Here is a 19,317-nt window from a genome sequence, read left to right as displayed (position 1 = left end):
CACTTGCACGGGCAAAGGCACTTTATCTGCGACTGGTGCCACCCACCCAAGCCACTGTTTGAACGGCTGAGATGTAGGAAACATCACAATATCATACTCTGGGAAGGTACTGTCAGTACAGGACTGGACCAGAGCAGGCAGTCTGAATTGTCAACCATTTTGCATTCTATATTCCCTATCTTTTAAACAACCCTCGTTTGTTGCGGCAGTTTTGCGGCTCTTAAAAGCCAGAAGGGTACTAGCAGCAGGACCAAGCTACACCCCTCAGCTGTTTAGAACCTTCCTTAGGCACCATTTATGCATGATCTTTGTTTTGCAGCCTTTTCAGAGCATGAGGTTAATCCCCTGTTCTCCTTGTTTTCCTAAAGAAAATGTGATATTCAATGTTTTTGGGGGGGTTTTCAATTTTTTTAATTGATTTTCCAGCTCTGACACGGCGCACGATGCATTTTCTGCCATGTGGGTGCAATCAAACTGCAGATTCTGAACTACACGTGGGCTGATACCCCGGGATGCACCACTGAATTTTTCTTCAAAAATCTGGGGGTACACCACCTAAGCTTTGAGCTACCTCTCCAATAGTGACCCATCAACACCAAACAGTTTGTCGTTGGCTTCCTTGGCATAGTTCTTCAAGTAGGAGGCTTCCTTAGCAAAGTAAACAGTAGCAAAGTAAACTGCGCTATTAACTGACAAGGCCAAGCAGGCGTTCAAGATGTCTGTGCAAATAGGCTTTATCCAGGACGCTCCTGTGCCATGGAAAAGGTCTCTGTCCAAGGAGGTCTGGTCCTCTACTGAGTGTATCTGGGAAATGTGCCTCTTCTGCCTTCTGATAGGCTACACCTGAAAAGAGCCACTTCTGCCATTGTGAAAGCTGAGCCCTCTTGAGGTGGTAGGAGGACCCATGCAGCAGGATAAAGCCCACAAAAAACACCAAGAGGATCCTCTCCTGCGAGGGCTACAGTGCGAAGGACTGGAGCAAGAAACCATAAACAGTGTGCAGGAAAGGTAAATGTTTGTAAAACGATCCTGAGAATTTGTTGGGCTGCAGACTTAGGCAAATTTGGGCTGAGGGGAAAAAAAGTCCTGAAAACCATTCTCTTAGAGTTAGTTTTTCCATTATTAATGATACTTGGATGCTTCATATATAGTTAGTGCTGATGAATAAAGTATACCTGATTATTACTTAGAGGTGATTAGTTTTCCTGTTAAGCAAATAATGGGTACAATGATGGAGTTTTCTGCTTCTCACAATTCCTTTGTCAGCTGAGTTTCTTCCAAACCTCTAATCTATTTTTGAAAAGACTCTTGGTAATAGTAATAATAAGCAATAATGGGAATATTGTTGGCTCTGTACCGTGCCATGCTAATGAGTACTCCTTTTTCCGGATGGATACTAGAATCAGCAAGGGATACCCACATGACCTGAAAGTGTTGCTGTGCAATGCCAGGTCAATGATTCATAAGACCACTGCCATCCATGACTTGATCATGGATAGAGGACTTGACCTGGCATGTGTAACAGAGACTTGGTTGGATGAAGCAGATGGGCCTGTCCTTGCCGCTGCTTGTCCACCAGGTTTCTCTTACGCACAGCAACCCAGGTCATGTGGGCGGGGAGGGGGGGTTGCAGTGATTTTTAGGAAGTCATTAGTTTGCACCAGGCGTCCTATTGGGAAGACACAGTTTTCCGAGCACATGTTCTGGAAGTTGGGCAATAGGGGCAGTACGGGATTCCTTTTGGTGTACCGACCTCCCCGCTGCACCAAGGATTCCCTGCCCGAGCTGCTTCAGGTCGTGGCGGATGTTCTCCTGGAGACACCTAGCTTGGTTGTCCTAGGGGATTTTAACATCCATGCCGACACGACCTTACAAGGGTCTGCTCGGGACTTCGTGGAAAGCATGGCCTCCATGGGGCTGTCCCTGAATAAGTCTGGCCCAACCCATAGCCGCGGACATGCCTTGGACCTGGTGTTTACTTCTATGGATGTTGGTGATCTGACACTAAGTAAAAGCGAAACGAAAGAAGTGCCATGGTCAGATCACTTCCTGGTGCAACTGGACTTCTCCGCAACCCTTCCCCTCCGCAGGGAGGTGGGACCGATTTGGATGGTCCGCCCCCGCCACTTAATGGATCCAAATGGTTTCCAGAGAGTGGTAGGGGATGCTTTATCCCATGTTGATGGCCTTTCAGCCGATTCCCTGGTGGCCCGCTGGAATGTGGAGTTAACCAGGGCTATTGACTGTTTGGCTCCGAAGCGCCCTCTCCGATTGCATGGAGCCCGGAGAGCCCCGTGGTTTTCCACGGATCTGAGGGCAATGAAACAATCGTTGAGACGGCTAGAGCGCCGGTGGCGGATAACTCATTCTGAATCTGACCGGACACAGGTTAGAGCTCAACATCGAGCCTACCAAGTGGCGATAGCGACGGCAAAGAAGACTTTCTTCACCGCCTCTATTGCATCTGCAGAAAACAGCAGCAGGAGACTTTTTCAGGTGGTTCACAATTTAGCGGAACCACCTGCAACATCGGGGCCCAGTACGGGCCACATGTTCTCCTGCAATGATTTTGCAAAGTTTTTTGCATTTAAAATCGCTCAGATTCGGGAAGAAGTAGACTCCACCGTGGGAGCAGGGCTGGGGCGGGAGAGTGCTAGAGTCCTGTCTAGTCAAGTTGTGTGGGATCAATTCCAATCTGTTACCTCCGAGGATGTGGACAGGCTGCTTGGACGAGTGAAGCCAACCACCTGTCTCCTGGATCCTTGCCCATCCTGGCTTAGAAAAGCTAGCCGGGAAGGACTGGGCGATGGGCTTCGTGGGGTGGTGAATGCTTCCCTCCGTGAGGGAGCCTTCCCAGACCCGCTGAAAGAGGTGGTTATTAAACCACTTCTTAAAAAACCAATTATCGCCCAGTCTCAAACCTTCCATTCTTGGGCAAGGTGATTGAGCGAGTGGTTGCTGAACAACTCCAGGCACGCCTGGAAGAAGCGGACCATTTGGATCCCTTCCAGTCGGGATTCAGGACTGAAACTGCCTTGGTCGCACTGGTTGATGATCTCCGGCGGGCTAGGGACAAAGGTGAGAGCTGTTTCCTAGTTCTGCTGGATCTCTCAGCGGCGTTTGATACCATCGACCATAACATCCTTCTGGACCGTCTTGAGGGGCTGGGAGCTGGGGGCACTGTCATACAGTGGTTCCGCTCCTTCCTCCTGGGCCGTGTTCAGAAAGTGGTGGTGGGGGATGAGTGTTCAGACCCCTGGGCTCTCACTTGTGGGGTGCCTCAGGGTTCTGTCCTCTCCCCCATGCTTTTCAACATTTACATGCAGCCACTGGGAGAGATCATCAGGAGGTTTGGGCTGGGTGTTCATCAGTATGCAGATGATACCCAGCTCTACCTCTCTTTTAAATCAGAACCAGTGAGGGCAGTGAAGGTCCTGTGTGAGTGTCTGGAGGCGGTTGGAGGATGGATGGCGGCTGTCAGGACTGCCGCTAGGTCCCAGCTCACAGAGGACCAACGCCCAGTGGATGTTATATACAAAAGTCTTTATTAAAGTTTAGTTTCCATTTCCAAGCTCTGGGCGCGCAGACCCACGTCTTGACGCTAGACCGGCTAAGTCCCCTCTGACTCACTGCTCCACCCACACCAGTTTAAGATTCTAGCCCGGCTCCACCTCTTGCGCTGCTCTTTCCTGCGCTGGGTCCTTCTGCCCTCTGGGGTTCCCTCCTTCCTGGACTCCTCTGACGCTGAGCCTCCTGAGTCTTGCCCCTCCCTCCGGCGGGCTTTAGGACCTGGCTCCCTTCCCGGGCTCCCCGCTGTGCCGCGCTCCTGTACATTTGAACTTGGCGCGCGCGCCCAGCCGGTGACTTTCCTTCTGACCGTTTCCCCGCTTCCTGATGTGGGCGTTGCCAAACCTGACTCCTCTCCTCCCTCTGGTGGTGAGGACACTGGTCCCGACTCCTGGGACTCCCCCTCCCCACTGCGCTCTGGTGGAGACGCTGGTCCTGATCTCCAACTGCTGCTCAGGGACTCCCCGCTGGCCCCTTCCTCCTGGGGCTTCCCCCCTGGACCCCCCTTCGCTCTGGCCACCGGCGCTCCCTTCTGTGAGTCCTCCGATTCGCTAGAGAGGCTTGTGGAATAACTCTGGCCACTGTCACTGCCTGCGCCCCCCTCGTACTCCTCCTCCTCACTCTCCATTTGCTCCCCCTCCTGTGTCTCTCCTTCTGAACCCCTGACAGCGGCTAACAGATTGAGGTTGAATCCTGACAAGACAGAAGTACTGTTTTGGGGGGACAGGAGGCGGGCAGGTGTGGAGGATTCCCTGGTCCTGAATGGGGTAACTGTGCCCCTGAAGGACCAGGTGCGCAGCCTGGGAGTCATTGTGGACTCACAGCTGTCCATGGAGGCACAGGTCAAATCTGTATCCAGGGCAGCTGTGTACCAGCTCCATCTGGTACGTAGGCTGAGACCCTATCTGCCTGCAGACTGTCTCGCCAGAGTGGTACATGCTCTGGTTATCTCCCGCTTGGACTACTGCAATGCGCTCTACGTGGGGCTACCTTTGAAGGTGACCCGGAAACTACAACTAATCCAGAATGCGGCAGCTAGACTGGTGACTGGGAGCGGCCGCTGAGACCATATAACACCGGTCTTGAAAGACCTACATTGGCTCCCAGTACGTTTCCAAGCACAATTCAAAGTGTTGGTGCTGACCTTTAAAGCCCTAAACGGCCTCGGTCCAGTATATCTGAAGGAGCGTCTCCTCCCCCATCGTTCTGCCCGGACACTGAGGTCCAGCTCCGAGGGCCTTCTGGCGGTTCCCTCACTGCGAGAGGCCAAGTTACAGGGAACCAGGCAGAGGGCCTTCTCGGTAGTGGCGCCCGCCCTGTGGAACGCCCTCCCATCAGATGTCAAAGCGATAAACATCTACCTGACATTCAGAAGACATCTGAAGGCAGCCCTGTTCAGGGAAGTTTTTAATATGTGACATTTTAGTGTATCTTTCATCTTTGTTGGAAGCCGCCCAGAGTGGCTGGGGAAACCCAACCAGATGGGCGGGGTACAAATAAATTATTATTATTATTATTATTATTATTATTATTATTATTATTATTATTATTATTATTATTAATTTTAATGTTTTCTTGTTTAAGGAGAAATATATTAGTTTGCTCCCTTCCTTGCTAACTTTCCTGCTGTGGAATTCTTGAAAACTGGCAAATTTTAGCCATTAAACAGGAACTTTGAATAGAAAGCATGTATTTGCTTCTGTGATCCAAACAAAGTGATCTTTTTTAATTTCTCCATTCAGTTTATACCTGCTGGGATGTATTTTGGTAATGCACTCCATTGGTATGTTCTTTTCGGTGCTCTTTCCTTGCCTGAAAAACAAGCTCCTTTTTATGACTTGCATTTTGTAGTGAAAGAATGCTAAGGATGCCTTTAGCATAAAACATTTTTTTCACGGCGGGTTCACTAGTGACAGTGAAGCAGTGAATATACCTATCATTGGGTGAAGAATGGAAATGTCCACTGTAGGGAAGGTGGACCTGTAGGCCCATCTAGATGTTGCTAAACAATATCCCCAATCTTCCCTAGGCAGCATGGCCAGTGGTCAAGGATGATGGGAACTGGATGGGGACTGGCTTCCAGAGGACCAAAGATTCTCCATTCCTAGTGCAGGTAGAAGAATTGTAATTATTCCACCACAGGGAAAAATAATACATAGTGTGTCTGTGGGGGGGGGGATACAGATGTGTGTGTGTTTGTGTGTCACAATTCATCTTGCTGTTTTGTGTCAACATAAGCTGAGTTCTTTTCTATTCTTGCTGGATGCTCAAGAAACTGCCAGTGTAACGAGATGTCACACACAAGGATGTCAACTCTTAGTGAAGCTTTTGAGAGCGTTTCAATTTTAGAGGATGGTTGAAGGCAAAAATTGGGAGACTTCATAGTGAAAATGGATCGAATGCCCACCTTTTAAATTTGTTTTTAAAATAACGTTTCTATCTGTCAGATTGAAGAGCATCTTGAAAACATGACTGCCATGAACAAGCACACAAGCAGCTAATAATGCAAACAGCAAGACTCTCTGTATAGTTTGTCTCCCGCCTCTCAATGGCTCTTTAACTAACCTTTTGATTTGGGGTCCTTTGTATGACACCATATGCAGCTTTATTATTTGCATCTGAAAAGGATGCAGGTACCTTTCCCTTTCAAGATATTGTGTGATAATTTTACTTTTATGTAAGTGGAAACTGCTTTACCAGTCTGATGCTGGGGTCACACAAACCCCAATTAGATGGTGGTGGTGATGTTTGAAAGATTTGCTTGACTGACCCCAAATTAATATAAAGAGGATGAAATTGTATTGAGGAAGATTGTGGATTGTACAGGGGTAGACGTATACAGGAATGAAGGCCTCTCATTACCTGGAACATTAATGATCCAGGCTCACTCCCAAATAGGAGATGGGTTTGGAAAGAATTTAAAAGAGACAGAAAGAGATTTTAATTCAGGAAATTCACCAGAGGAGCTACCGTTGATTTTTGCGCATATTTCCTAAGCACAAAAAAGGTTGTGTTTTGTATTTCTTAGTTCCTAGCACACTCCCCAGTCCTATATGCCTGTCTGCAGAGTTAGTTTCACTCATGCTGTCAGGCAACTAAGTTTGCCCTGACTCTCTTCAATTTCCCTGGCATTGGTGCTCTATGGCCAAAGGATGCTGCTTCTTGCATCTGTTCACTCACTGTAGTAATGCCAACTTTCCCCACTTAGGCAAGTTAGAACCAGGGCTTTTTCTCAGCTGGAACTTGCTCGAACAGATCCAGCACCTCTCAGGTGGAGAACAAGGGAAGTGTTCGTGAATTCTGGCACTTTTTTAAAAATAGAAAAAATATTAAACACGTAACAAAACATGAAGCTGAAATATATTGACCAGACAAAATTTCAACGAGTAACAGGTTTTTTTAAATAATTCACATATGTAGTAAAAAGGTGCCATCGTGCCATTCTGTGAGCTATGGTAAAATAGCATGCATATCTGCAGCAAAGCAAAAGGGAAAAGTGCCCCATTTCTGCTTTCAGATGTATACTAGGAATCAGTTTTGTGAACTTTATGATACAAAAAGCTAACCATTTTTTTTAAGCAGCAACCCAAATATAACTATGAAACAAAACGTATCAAGAACTATACAACCACTACACCTCATTCGGATGCTGTGCCAATGAAGTAGTTCATTTATTAACTTATTAAAAGAAAAGCCACTCCTAATATATTTTCCCTTTTTATGTTTTTAAAGTAATTTTTATTGAGTTTTCCATTAAATCATATTCACATTTTGTTACATAATTCTATGACTTAATATATTGCTCTGTAAGAGCATCGACCTCCTGCCCTCCCTCTTTCTGACTTCCACATAACTTTCCATATTCTTCGCATTTCTATAAGCACTTATTTACCCTTTGTCAAATTATACTATTTCACCTTATTATCGGTAAATCAGTTCCTTATAGTTACATTACAAAACATTTCAATTCAAGCCTACAAACGTTTTCAAATGTTTACAATTTTCTTTCATAAATGTGTTCCAGTCCTTTGGAAACAGTTCGTCACGCTGATTCCGGATTATGTTTTCGAACTCCATCATCTTGACCTGCCAGTCTTCCAGGATTGGAAGTTCCTGCTGCTTCCATTTCTGAGCCAGAAGTGTCCTTGCAGCCATTGTGGCATACATAAACATGTTTACATCACTTTTATGTATTTCCTCACCAATTAAGCCTAATAGAAATGCCTCTGGTTTTTTATTAAAATTATATTTCAAAACCTTTTTTAACTCGTATATTATGTCCCAGAAGGCTTTCACTTTAGAACAAGTCCACCACAGATGGAGGAAGTTCCCCTCCTTCTCCTTACACTTCCAACAATTTTTGTCTTGATTTCTATACACCTTAGCAAGTTTGGCATGTCTAATATACCATCGATACATCATCTTAAATATATTTTCTTTGAGTGACACACATGCTGTGAATTTAATTGTTTCGGTCCACAGTTTTCCCCACCTTTTAAAATCAATATTGTGCCCCAAATCCTGGGCCCACCTAATCATAACACTTTTTACCTCTTCATCCTTTGTGTGCCATTCCAGTAGAAACTGATACATTTTCGACAGTATTTTCATTTTACTACCCAGCAATTCTGTCTCCAATTTAGATTTGTTACTTCCAAATCCGTTTCTTTTATTATCCTCTCTAAACACATCTTGTAACAATCGGTTACCTTTCCTCTTAGTTCTTCGAATGTCTTTAACTTTATTTTATTATCACTTCCATCAGCAAGTCTTTGTATGTCGCCCATTCAGTTCCCATATTTATTTATTTTTTTGACTGCAAAAGCCTCCAGAGGTGAGAGCCACCTCGGAGTTTTGCATTCCAATAATGTTTTATGTCTGCTCCACACCTCATACAATGATTTTCTAATAGTATGGTTCAAAAACTCTCTGTGCATTCTGACCATTCTGACCACAGGTAGGCGTGCCATGCGAATCTGTTGTCAAATCCCTCCAAATCCAATATATCTGAATTATCTAAGGTTATCCTGGGTGGCGCTGTGGGTAATACCTCAGCGCCTAGGACTTGCCGATCGCATGGTCGGCGGTTCGAATCCCCGCGGCGGGGTGAGCTCCCGTCGTTCGGTCCCAGCTCCTGCCCACCTAGCAGTTCGAAAGCACCCTTAAGTGCAAGTAGATAAATAGGGACCGCTTTACAGCGGGAAGGTAAACGGCGTTTCCGTGTGCTGCTCTGGTGGTTCGCCAGAGCAGCTTCGTCACGCTGGCCACGTGACCCGGAAGTGTCTGCGGACAGCGCTGGCTCCCGGCCTCTAGAGTGAGATGAGCGCACAACCCTAGAGTCTGTCAAGACTGGCCCGTACGGGCAGGGGTACCTTTACCTTTTACCTTATCCATTCTCTCAACCAACAAAAACACGCTGCCTCGTAGTAAATTTTTAGATCTGGCAGGGAAAAACCGCCTCTTTCTTTTGCATCTGTCAATATTTTATACTCAATTCTTGGCTTTTTAACCTGCTAGATAAATTTAGACAATCTTCTTTGCCATACATTAAATTGTTTTTGTCAGGGGTTCAGAAGGAGAGACACAGGAGGGGGAGCAAATGGAGAGTGAGGAGGAGGAGTACGAGGGGGGCGCAGGCAGTGACAGTGGCCAGAGTTATTCCACAAGCCTCTCTAGCGAATCGGAGGACTCACAGAAGGGAGCGCCGGTGGCCAGAGCGAAGGGGGGTCCAGGGGGGAAGCCCCAGGAGGAAGGGGCCAGCGGGGAGTCCCTGAGCAGCAGCTGGAGATCAGGACCAGCGTCTCCACCAGAGCGCAGTGGGGAGGGGGAGTCCCAGGAGTCGGGACCAGTGTCCTCACCACCAGAGGGAGGAGAGGAGTCAGGTTTGGCAACACCCACATCAGGAAGCGGGGAAACGGTCAGAAGGAAAGTCACCGGCTGGGCGCGCGCGCCAAGTTCAAATGTACAGGAGCGCGGCACAGCGGGGAGCCCGGGAAGGGAGCCAGGTCCTAAAGCCCGCCGGAGGGAGGGGCAAGACTCAGGAGGCTCAGCGTCAGAGGAGTCCAGGAAGGAGGGAACCCCAGAGGGCAGAAGGACCCAGTGCAGGAAAGAGCAGCGCAAGAGGTGGAGCCGGGCTAGAATCTTAAACTGGTGTGGGTGGAGCAGTGAGTCAGAGGGGACTTAGCCGGTCTAGCGTCAAGACGTGGGTCTGCGCGCCCAGAGCTTGGAAATGGAAACTAAACTTTAATAAAGACTTTTGTATATAACATCCACTGGGCGTTGGTCCTCTGTGAGCTGGGACCTAGCGGCAATCCTGACAGTTTTGTTCCACTGATAACCGGAATTGTCTGAAATCAAAACAACAATCTCAGTAACACGTTCATTTTGATAGTTGAGATTCTACCCATCATTGATAATTTCATTCTAGTCCATATCTCCTGATCTCTCTTCACTTCATTCCACACCTTTTCATAGTTGTCTTTAAAGAGGTTTATGTTCTTAGATGTGAGCCAGACTCTAGGTATTTTACCTTTTTTTCTATCAACATACCTGTCTTTTGTTGTAGTTCTCCTATTTCTTTACTGTCCAAATTTTTATTTAATATTTTTGTCTTATTTTTCTTGAGCTTAAAGCCTGCTAATTGCCCATACTCGTCAATCTTTTTCAAAGCTTCTATTGCACTGGACATAGGTTGTTCTAAATTCAAGACAACGTCGTTGGCAAAGGCCTTATACTTATATTCTTTTGAGCCTACACCAATCCCCTTTATTTCATTTGTTGCTTCTATTTTCCTCAACAGGACCTCTAGTATTGTTATAAATAACAATGGCGATAGCGGGCACCCCTGTCTGGTTCCCTTTGTTATCTCAATTTTGTCTGTGAAGTTATTATTAACTATCAATTTAGCATATTGTTCCGAATAAATAGCCCGAATACCATTTAAACGTTTTTCACCGATATCCATAAATTCTAAATTTCTTTTCATAAAATGCCAAGACACATTATCAAATTCTTTTTCAGCATCCAGAAACATTGGGCGGCTTGTTTGTCTCTCCTGGAGTCCAGATATTCCATTACAGTGGTGCCCCGCAAGACGAACGCCTCGCAAGACGGAAAACCCGCTAGACGAAAGGGTTTTCCATTTTGGAGGCGCTTCGCAAAACGAATTTCCCTATGGGGTTGCTTCGCAAGACGAAAAAATCTTGTGTCGTCCCCCCCCCCCCCGCGGTTTTTTTCCGCTTTTTCCGCCCTTTTCTTAAGCCGCTACGCCGCTTATCAGCTGTTCCGCTGATAAGCCGCTTAACAGCTGATCGCTGGAAGCCACTTGACAGCTGTAGCGCTAATCCGCTAAGCTGTCAATGGGCTTGCTTCGCAAGACGAAAAAACCGCTAGACGAAGAGAATCGCGGAACGAATTCTTTTGGTCTAGCGAGGCACCACTGTATATCAATTATATTTCTTTCTTCCCGCTCCCCCCACGGAATAAATTTATTCACAGGAAAAAAAGGTGCGTGGGTTTTTAAAAAAGTGAAATCACTCTCATCATTTATTAAGTTAAAAAACAGCAATTGAAAATCAGACATTGCATTTCGAGGCCTCCATGGCAAACTCAAATCTGGTTGCAATATTTTTTTTGGGGGGGGGGGAGGAGGATCTTGGCTTTTTTAAAAGGGATTCGGCATTCGGGGAATTCCAAGATGCAGGATAGAGACGCATTCGGGGCGGGCTAAAGACCTCAAGGGATCCCACTCTGACATTTGGAAATCTCTCCTCTCCTAGGGCTCCCTTCTGGCTAGCCTAAGGGAGGAGGGAGGGGCAGGGCTGCCTGCCCTGGCGTTGGGAGATGGGGGCCACATGGGGACAGAACGGGGTGTCAAGGGGCCATGGCGATCCAGCCGAGGATGAGGAGGGAACCACCATACGGGTTGGAAGAGACCACAAGGGCCATTGAGTCCAACCCCCTGCCAAGCAGGAAACGAATATACTGGCAAATAATTTGTAATCATTATTTAGGAGCGAGATTGGCCTATAATTTTTCACCTGCCTTATGTCCGTGTCTTGTTTGGGAATTAGTGCAATATGGGCTTCTTTCCAAGTAATATATTTTCTTTTTTTAAGAGGAAAAACACATTGGTTTAAAACGTTATATATTTCCAGCCTGATGTAGGGGCTGTGTTGTTGTTTTTTAAGCCAAATTCAATGGAAATGCATTGTTTGAAGAGTGAATAGATGTATATGCAGAATATGTAAACGTGCACTGTGAAAGCTTTGTAATATTACTTTTGTGATTTTGGGTAAAATTGATGGATGAAGAAAGTGTTGAACTAAAAGCAAACTGTGTGCTTAACTTGTGTTTGTATCTTTTCGTTTCTAAAGGGACCTTTACAAATTGAATTTAAAATAAACAAGCAAACTCCAAAATTTAAAAAAAAAATTGAAAAAATAATACTGGTTGGAGCTTTTCTCTGCTTCCTCTAGCTACTCTCCCACAATATATACTGCTGGGGAGGACAAAGCATATGCACAGCTTTGCCACCCATCTCTCAATATGCCCTATACATTTTACTTCTGGTTGGGCTGGAGCTGGCATTTTTCTGATGTCAGCACATTCTGTCATTGTTGCCTCAAAGCCAATAATATTTATGCTTTAAAAATGCAGAGAAAAGAACGATAATAGTTATTTTATATGGGTACATGGACAAAGTCTTGTTTGCTATGGCAAGTAAAAATTGCACAAAAGAAGAAAAAGTAATTCCACCAGACTTAAGAAATCCATCTTAATATCATTCATAGAGCAATAAATAGCATTAAGTGGGCCAATCCAGACATAGATTGTGTGCGCAGTTTGATCCATCTTTTAGATTTAGGGGAGCTAGTCTCAAACGTTTGTTGGGGGAGACTTAGGTTTTTTGGGGGGGGAGTTATTTGTCCTGTCTTCACGCTTTTTATGATGGAGGACCACTGTAGCCACCCCCAACGACACGTTCTCAAGATGGAGGAGGAGGGAACAGCTGCAGTCGCCTGCGGTTCCTGCGCAATGTTTGCCATCTTGCCAAAGGTTGCAGGCAGCTTTACCTGCAGCAATTGCATGTTGATTGCCCTCTTACAAGACAAAGTCCAGCAACTGGAGGAACGTGTAGCTACGCTCCAAAGAATTAGAGAGCTGGAGCTCTTCTTGGAAGCAACAGAGCACACCGTCTCCACCAAGGAGGAGACAGGGGACTCCGCTGAGAAGGAGGCTAGTTCACCAACACAGGAGCCAGATATATGGAGAAACGTGACTCAAAGAAGTAGGAGGCCCAGGGTTCGCTCTGATTGTTTAGAAATACACAATCGCTTTGAGGTCCTCTACCCTAGCATGGAAGACGAAGAGCAGACTCCATTTGAGGATCTCTCCCTCATTACAGTCGATCAGGTATATGAAGACGAGCAGCAAAGTCAGTCCTCAAGGAATGTGCAGGCGACCTTGGAATGGACAGCTCACGGAAGAACCCCGACCAGACCTAAGAGGAGGCGTGTAGTGGTGATAGGGGATTCCCTACTGAGGGGAACAGAAGCAGTGATCTGTGGGCCTGACAAGATGTCTCGGGAAGTGTGCTGTCTCCCCGGGGCTAAGATCCAAGATGTAACTGAACGACTGCAAGGAATCATAAAACCCACTGACAAATACCCCTTCCTCTTGGTTCATGTGGGAACCAATGGCACTGCAAGCAATAGCCTCCAGAAGATCAAAAGAGACTACGAGGCTCTGGGCAGGAAATTGAAGCAATTAAATGCACAAATTGTCATCTCATCTGTCTTCCCAGTTGAACGACGTGGCCCAGGGAGAGAGGGAAGAATAGTGGAAGTGAACAGCTGGCTTCGCAAATGGTGTAAACAGGAACGATTTGGATTCTTAGATCACGGACTGCAGTTTCTTGAAGATGGACTTCTGGCAAGCGATGGGCTGCACCTCACAACGGTTGGGAGGAATGTTTTTGCCAAAAATCTCAGAAACCTCATCAGGAGGGCTTTAAACTGACTAATGTGGGGGAGGGAGACAGTGCTCCTGAAGGTAGGAGTCTATCAATTGATGAAGATGATCATCCAAATGTCATAGACCAAATGGGGCAAACAGCACGCAAACCTAGTGGTGGGAGGAAAAAATCCTTAAATAAGAGACACGGGGGAATGATTAATGGGCTTCAATGTCTCTACACTAATGCGCAAAGCATGGGAAAGAAACAAGATGAGCTTGAGCTCTTGGTACAGCAAACTAAATATGACATAATAGGCATCACTGAAACCTGGTGGGATAAGTCCCACGATTGGAATGTAATAATGGAGGGATACAATCTATTTCAGAGAAACAGACCAGACAAGAAAGGAGGAGGAGTGGCGTTATATGTCAGGGATGTGTATACCTGTGAAGAGATCCAAGATTTAGAACCTCAAAGCCAAAGTGAGAGCATTTGGCTCAAAATTAAGGGAGAGAAGAATAACAGTGACCTCATTGTGGGAGTTTACTATAGATCCCCAAGCCAAACGGAGGACATAGATGATGCCTTCCTGGAACAGATGGCCAAGCATGCAAAAGGAAGGGAGATAGTAGTAATGGGGGACTTCAATTACCCGGATATTTGTTGGATGTCAAACTCAGCCAAGAGCATAAGGTCAAACGGCTTCCTCACTGGCCTTGCAGACAGTAAGAGCTGTTCGACAGTGGAATTTGCTGCCAAGGAGTGTGGTGGAGTCTCCTTCTTTAGAGGTCTTTAAGCAGAGGCTTGACAACCATATGTCAGGAGTGCTCTGATGGTGTTTCCTGCTTGGCAGGGGGTTGGACTCGATGGCCCTTGTGGTCTCTTCCAACTCTATGATTCTATGATTCTATGAGATCATACAACCCTAAACCACTTGGAGACACAAGATGGATTTTGTTCCAGTCAAATAAATCACTTATTTTCTAAGGGAGCAATATTTACAGCAGTGGAAGGGGAACAAATTAACACTATTTTCAGTATAGAAAAGGCCCAGGGGTGGAATTAAGATGTATAGGCACATCGATCCCACCCACCCCTCACACCCTTTATTTATTTTTTATTAATGAGAACCTACAAATCCACTGTTTTATGGAATTGTAGTTGAACAAGGGAAACAAGAAAATAGTATTGCCGCTCTCTTTTATTGGTTTTGTTAAAATAGGATTTTCCATTCTGACTGGCCAATTTGACTGCAGCAGCCTGCTGCTGATATTATGGATAATGTTTTCTGAATGAAACTTGGATCAGAATGTTATGCTGTCCTGCATCTCAGATGGAAATAGGAACACTCTTCCTGGCCCATTCAGTTACCACCACCCCCGCTACTGCAAACTGCAGCAGTCTGATTGGTCCTAGAACAATAGGCTCCAAAATGCAGCAGTCTGATTGGTCCTAGAACAATAGGATTCAGGACTTCTGGTCGCAGCCACGGACCTGACGCAAGCGGGATTTTCTCGGAGAGGGAAAATCCGGGCTTTCGGGGGGAATCGGGGGTGCTACAGGGTGCGGTAGCCCCCCAAAACCCCTCTGGAGGGAGACCAGAGGATCAAGATCCCAGCGGAGCCAACAGCGGATCGCCTGGCCGTCAGGTAACTCCGTAAAAAGGAGCAAAGAGAACGGCGGGCGGAGAAGCAGGCACCGGGAATCCATTGTCTTCCCCCCGAAAGCGCAGCCCCAGGCTTGCAAGGCAAGTGGGCGATTGTCAATTAACAAGAAATTCGAACCGATTTGGATTTATAATTGGATTTTTACAAAAAGGAAGGTTTCGGAGTAAAAAGAAAGATTGAAAAACGGAGGTCAGCTTCATCTGAGATCGAATAGCAACGCACGACTGAGAGCGGAGTCGGAAACGAGAGGTTGGTGAAACAGCAAGCGGTTTGAACTTCTTCCTCTGAGAAAGTTTGTAAAAAAGTTATATACAGTGTTGCAAATAGTTGCAAATAGTTGCAAAAGCGGGTAGAGGAAGCAGAAACTTGTTTATATACGACTGTGGAGGGGTCTTCGTGTAACGATTGGTTTGACAGACCTCGGGAAACGGGGAAGCCTGGCTGGTGGTGAACCGAGGCAACAGCCAGGCGGGAGCAACAGCGAAAGTCCTCAGCTCGGACACCCCAAAGCAAGCATAATGTTGAAGGTGGTCCTAGAGCTCCCGAATGGCCACGCGGTGGAGGAGTTGGCTTTGGTGGATTCCGGAGCTTCGGCATCATTTTTGGAGAGCCAGTGTGGTGTAGTGGTTAAGAGCGGTAGTCACGTAATCTGGGGAACTGGGTTCGCGTCTCCGCTCCTCCCCATGCAGCTGCTGGGTGACCTTGGGCCAGCCCCACTCACCTCACAGAGTGTTTGTTGTGGGGGAGGAAGGGAAAGGAGATTGTTAGCCGCTTTGAGACTCCTGAAGGGGAGTGAAAGGCGGGATATCAAATCCAAACTCCTCCTCCTCTTCAAGGAGTTTGCAGAGCAGCACCAACTGAACCTGAGGCCTTTGGATTTTCCGCTGCAAGTCACTACAATTGATGGGAGAGAACTGTTGGGAGGTGAAGTGACCCATCAAACGCCTCCCATGAGGATGCGGGTGTCTACCCACTCCGAGGTCATCGCCTTTCACGTGGCCACGTTGGCGGGTCTGCCTATCAATCATACTGGGCATGAGCTGGTTGGCCTTGCACGATCCGGTGGTCTCCTGGCATCAACGGTCACTGATTTTTGGGTCGGCGCACTGCATGGAGAACTGCCTGGGCCTAGAGCTACCTCGACGGTTGGAGGCCGGGATGGCAGCAGCATGCAAAGCAGGGACGACCAAAATTCCTCCGTATTATCGGGACCTACAGGAGGTGTTCAGCGAGAGGGAGGCTGACACGTTGCCACCGCATCGACCGTATGATTGCCAGATCACCCGGATCCTGGGGGCCACGCTGCCGGTGGGCAAGCTCTATTCCATGTCGGAGCGAGAGATCAAGGACCTGAAGGACTTTATCGAGAAAAATCTAAAGAGAGGATTCATCAGGGAATCCAAGGCGGCAGGGGGGGAGCCCAGTGTTCTTTGTGGACAAGAAATCAAAGTCGAATTTTATTAGAAACATAGTCGAATTTTATTAGACTTAACCATCCAGGAGTCCATTACCTTTACCTTTAGTTCTTTGCTTCCATTTTAATGAGGGAACAGAAATATGTGAAAAGCAATGTTGCCCAATGTTATTTGATAATATGTCACAACAGGCCCATTGCTCTGAATCAAATTCAATGCAACAAACCAGCAAGGGAAAACATTAAATTTAGGGAAGCTTTTAATGTTTGGCGAACTATTGTATTTTAAGATTTTGTTGGAAGCCGCCCAGAGTTTTAATGCCCATGTTTTAATGTCCTTTTAATATGTTTTAAAGTAAAAGATTCAAGAAAGATCCTTCTTCTGGGGCCTGCCTGGTGTTAGCCTGTGTGTAGTTCAGATTCGGAAGTTTGATTGCATTTCCTGCCATTTGAGTGCAGAGTGCTCTGTGTCAGAGCTGGCCACACCTCCTTGCAGGCATGCCTTAAATACCATGGGCCTCCAACCATTTGGGCCATCTGACCAAGCAAGGCAACTGTCCAACTGCAGCACCCCCGATTCCTTTGTCAACAATGGTAGGCTTACTGGAAGGAAATGGATGGAGTATGAAGAGCCTTTTTCACTCATTGCAGCTTTTGAGCAGGCAGGGCATGTGGAACCATGCCTTCTCTTTGCAAGATCACATCTACAATGTGGATTTCAAGCAGTTTAGCCAGTGCAACTTAAGGATGGGCTTCTCTCATCATATCACATGCTCCTTCAATGCCTTATCCACCAAAGTTATGACTATTGCTATGGTGAAGACAAAACCTCCAAACGGGGTAATTCTGTTTGGAGGAAAATTCCTTCCTGGCTCTGAAAATGGCAACCATTATTGGACCACAACAAAGCCAAGGAATGCAGTGCCCTAGAAGGACAATGTTAGCTTACATAAACACACAGCATCATTAAATGGGGGGGGGGGGATAAGGAGGGTTTTTCTGCAACCAACTGTGGAGCCTGGGTTCAGATACAGACAACCTTTATCGGGTCTAAAGGCCTGTCAACCTGGCCTGTTTGGATTGGCCACAATTCAAGTAAAAAGATGGTGGCAAACCTGCCACTCCCCCGTGACTGGTCTAGGACAGGGGTCAGCAAACTTACTGTGCCTCGGTCCAGTGTCTCCAGCGCCGATCGCGCAGCAGGCCAGAGTGCGGGGGAGTGCTTGCCCATATGCGTGCGCACATGCTATTTCCGGTCACTTCCGGGTCAGAGGAGCATCGGAAATAGCTTGTGCAAGGACCCCTTGTAAACAAAAAGATACAAGAAAGATCCTTCTTCTGGGGCCTGCCTGGTGTTAGCCTGTGTGTAGTTCAGATTCTGCAGTTTGATTGCACCCAAATGGCAGAAGATGCATCGTGCTCTGTGTCAGAGCTGGCCACACCTCCTTGCAGGCATGCCTTAAATACCATGGGCCTCCAACCATTTGTGCCATATGACCAAATAAGGCAACTGTCCAACTGCAGCAGCCCTGTTTCCTTTGTAAAAGACGATGAGGAACCCAACAGAGGATGAAGTACCAAGGCACTGATGCCCCTGCTATTTGCAGAATTCTAATGATCCCAGCAGAGCTGATTCTCTACTGAGGACTTGTTGCCTCAGTTGGCCGGAATGACTGACTGCAGGTACAAGGCAGGGCAGACCTCGTAGACACCCAGGGCTTTAGCCCCCTCAATACTTCTAGGAAGGGTGCTCAGTCCCCCCAGTATTGAGGGGACCGCCATCCCCCCCCACCAGGCTGTTGCTGTGGCCACAAATGACTGTCACCAGCAGCCGTGGGAGGCCAAGGGCCCTGTTAGCCACGAGGGACATGCGACAAATATGAATGGCCACGCCTGGCAGGGGAGGCAAAGATGGAGGAGAGGGGAGGGGGGGGGATTTGATTTAATCCATTTGCATACTGCAGGGTATCATAACAGGTTTCCAAACAAATAAACAACTTTTAACCAAGAGGAAGGAACCAGAATGATTGGCAACTCAAACTAGAGCAAAATCCTTAGTTTTTCACCCCATCTTAATGCAGCCTACGGGCGTAGGTACCTGAGCGGGATGTACGACAGATGTGGATGAACACATCTAGGTCACATTGAGGAATTTGACCACACAGACGGGCCAGTGAGTGAAAGATGAAGGAGAATTTGGAATGTTAATAACTCCTCCCACCCATCTCAGGCAAACTGGTGGGGCAGCTACATGCATTCTCAGAAAACACAAGATTGTTAAATCCATTCCCAGCTGGATTAAATCCTGGCCATGGGGGCTCAGCCCGCCCCCCCCCCCACTATCCCCCATCGCCAGGTTGTAGTTATGGGGCTGCAAATGACAGTCACCTACAGCTGCAGGTGGCACACACCATAGGTAGCCGAGTGGGACATGAGAGAATCAGAACAGGTGGAGTCTTCACCATCTATCTCCTATGAGAGAAGCACCTGTGACAGTAAGGACCCCTTTCTAAACCAAAAGATACAAGAAAGCAGGGGTAACGGGTATATGGGGCTTCAGCCCCCTCAATATTTCTAGGCAGGGGGATCAGTCCCTCCGATACCGAAGGGGCCGCCACCGGCCACTGCTGGGTTGTTATGGGACTGCAAGTGGCCATCTTGAGCAGCCACAGGAGGCATGGGATGTAGGTAGCCAAGTAGGACATGCGATG

Source organism: Podarcis gaigeae (genome assembly GCF_964106915.1).
Source record: "Podarcis gaigeae genome assembly, chromosome: W".
In the NCBI taxonomy this organism is placed as follows: Eukaryota; Metazoa; Chordata; class Lepidosauria; order Squamata; family Lacertidae; genus Podarcis; species Podarcis gaigeae.
Note: the sequence above shows the minus strand (reverse complement) of the source record.